This window comes from Martes martes (assembly GCF_963455335.1).
Source record: "Martes martes genome assembly, chromosome: X".
Classification (NCBI taxonomy): domain Eukaryota; kingdom Metazoa; phylum Chordata; class Mammalia; order Carnivora; family Mustelidae; genus Martes; species Martes martes.
In genome coordinates this window covers 34,446,273-34,449,760 of record NC_137897.1, presented here as the reverse complement: position 1 = coordinate 34,449,760, position 3,488 = coordinate 34,446,273, and positions in this window count along the sequence as shown.

Sequence of the window (3,488 nt, the reverse complement as noted above, 5' to 3'; positions counted from 1 at the left end):
AGAAAGGATCTCAACTAGGCAGGAAGGGTCTCAAACACATGTGGAAGGCTTTCTAAGGGTCAAAAAGGCTGTGAAACAAGCGAAGAAGGGTGCTAAAGTCAACAGAAAGAGTCTCCAACAGTCAGGAAGTCTCTCAAAATTATCAAGTAGGGCTTCCAACCTGTAAGGGAGTTTCTCAAACATGCAGGCAGGGTCTCAAATGTGTCAGAGTGTCTTCCAAAAAGTCAGTATCTGAGTGTAGTCAGGAAGAGCTTAAAATACATCACTAAGGGTCTCAGAGCCAGAAAGAGTCTCAAATACTTCAGGAATGGTCTTAGTTCGGGAAGAGTTTCAAATAAGTCAGAAAGGTTTTCAAATACATACGGAAGAGTCTCAGACTAGTAGGGAATAGTCTTAAACTTGTCAGGAAGAGTCTCAAATTCCTCAGGCAGGGTTTAAAATACAGCTGGAAGGGTCTCAAATAGTCTCAAAGATGTCAAGAAGAATTTCAAACAAGTCAGGATGAGTCTCAAATATATTAGGAAGGGTTGCAAACAAATCAAGGAGTCTCTCAACATGTCTGAAAGAGTCTCAAATGGATTAGGAAGCATCTCAAACAAGACTGGAAGTCCCTTAATATGTCATAAAAGGTCTTAACCATGCAGGAATTGTTCAAATACAACAGTAAAAGCTTAAACAACTCTTGAAGTATCTCAAGCATGACAGGATATGGTTCAAAGAGTCAAGAAGAGTTTAAAATACATTAGGAAGGGGCTCAGAATGTAGGGTGTCTTAAAACAAGTCAGGGACAGTCTTAAAGTAGTCAGGAAGGGTCTCCAAAAAATCAAGAGAAGTTGGAAACAAGTCAGGAACAGTCCCAAGTAAGTCCAGAAGGGTCTCAAACTGAAAGGAAGAGTATCAAATAAAAAAGTTCTCAAGCCAGTTGGGAAGAGTCTCAACAAGTCTGATAGAGTCTCAAACATGTCAGCAATGGTCTCAAATATGTCAAAGGTTCTCAAACCCATCAGGATCTCATATTTAATAGGCATCGACATTAAGTCAGGAAGGGTCTCAGACAAGAAGAATCAGAAGACTAAAACAATTTAGGAATGATATCAGAGTCAGAAAGGCTGTCAAATAAGTCAGGGAATGTCTCAAAGTCATCAGGAAGAGTCTCACAGGAAGGATCTCAGATATATACTAGGGGGCATCTTGAACAAGTCAAAGTAAGCAGAAAGACTTTTAGATATATCTCAGACAGAAAGAGTCTCAAATACTTCAGGTACAATCTCAAATGAGCCAGAAAAAGTATCAGTCATTAGCACAAGTCTCAGATATGTCAGGAAGGGTCTCAAACATACGGGAAGGCATTAACTACATTAGTATCTCTAACACCTCAAAGAAGTATCTCAAATATGTCAAAAAGAGACTCAAAGAGTTAGAAATGGTTGCAACCAAGTCAGAAAGGGGTTGTATATGTTTGCAAGTGTCTCAAATGTGTCATGAATGTTTTCCAACAAGTCAGGGACAGTCTCAAACATGGGAGGAAGGAAGCATCTCAAAGTTGTGAGGAAGCATTTTCACTACCTCAGGAAGGGCCTTGGTCAGGAAGAGTCTCAATAAGTCAAGAAGAGAGAGACTCATAGAGAATCTCAAATAGTCAACCAAGTTCTCTAACATGTCAAGAAGTCTCCAAAAAGCCAAGAAAGGTCTGAAACATGTCAGGAAGAGGCTTGAATACATCAGGAAGTTTCTCAAGTAAATCAGTCAGGGTCTCAAACAATTTAGGAAGAATCTCAAACATGTCAAGAAGTTTCTCACACAGAAAGACTTTCAAATAAGATATGAAGGGTCTCAAACATGTCAAGAAGGGTCTGGTCTATGTCCAGTAGGGTCTCAGACACAGCAGGAATCATCTCAAACAAGTTAGAAAGTATCTAAAATAGTTCAGAAGAATTTTTAAATATCTAAGTAAGAATCTCAGACAGGAGTAGTCTCAATACATCAGGAATGGTCTCAAACACATCGGGAAAGGTCTTGAACAAGTCTGGAAGAGTCTCAAACAAGTCATACTGGGTCCCTAAGTTGTCAGGCAGAATTTTAAATATGTCTGGAAGGATCTCAGACAGATAGGGAGAGTCTTAAATACATTGGGAATCATCTCAAACATGTCAGGAAGCATGTCAAAGTCCTCAGGACTAGTCTCAGATACATCAGGTTGAGTCTCAAGTACCTCAGGCAGTATCTCAGTTGAGTCAGGAGCTATCTCAACTACGTCAGGAAGGGTCTCGCACCTGAAAGGATGGGTCTGAAACAAGTTAGGAATTTCAAACACGTCAGGAGGGGTCTCAAACAGGTTAGGAAGGGTTCCAGACAAATCAGGAAGGGTATCTAATTCCTCAGACAGTGTTTGAAAGAAGTCAGAAAGGGCTTAAAAAAGTCAGGAGTCTCAAAGAAGTCAGAAATCTCAAATATGTCAGTAAGGGTCTTAGCTTATACAGGGGCAGTTTATATCTAAGGGAATGCTTTTAACCATTCTTTCTTCACCAAAATGATCCTGAGCCTCTAGCTACAGATAGCTCTGATGTGCTCAGAATTCCAGAAAGGGCCAGAAATATGTGGCTGTTCCAGCTCCTTCCCACTCCCCCATATTTGCTTTATGGCCAATTGACAGAATGTCAGATTCTTCTGACATAATTTCCAGGTCATGGTCAAAGAGCCAGTGTTTATTTCCTTCTCCATGCATTTATATCACAGCTGTCAGCTGGGATCTTTTCAACAGCAAAATGAATCTAAGCTTAGAAGCACCTAAAGTTTTTTTTAAGACCATTTTATTTGGATAACCTATGAAAAATTAATAGCACTTAAGAACTGTATACAAAGAGGGGCACCTGGGTGGTTCAGTCAGTTAAGGGTCTGCCTTCAGCTCAGGTCATGATTCCGGGGTCCTGGGATGGAGCCCTGCATGGGGCTCCCTGCTTAGGAGGGAGCTTGCTTCTCCCTCTGCCTCTGCCACTCCTCCTGCTTGTGATTTCTCTCCCTCTGTCAGATAAACAAATAAAATCTTTGGAAAAAAAAAAAAAGAATTCTATACAAAGACTTAGTGAGCAAAACTGCCATCTTTTTTTTTTTTTTAATAGACAATCTGGAAGGGGTCTAGTTGTGTAGAAATTAAACTGTGGCATGCCTGTGATTAGTAGTTTACATCCTCTTCCAGTGGAAAATAAACACAGCGTTTACATGGCTGGGCTCTTCACTTCCTTATTTATAGAGGCGACTGGGTGTCTTTATCATTCATTTGTTTACTGTAAATGTTCCAATTAAAAGCAAAGCTTTGTCTTCATGTAAAACTCATATTGCGCAAGCTTGCCTCTAATTTTGCATTGTTGAGCTCTAGCAGATGTTTCTTACCCAAAAGAGAGGACTCTGTGTTTGTGCAATGCACAGTAAAACAAACAAACAAACAAACAAACAAAAACACCTCTCCTGGACTGTGTTTTCTACAAACG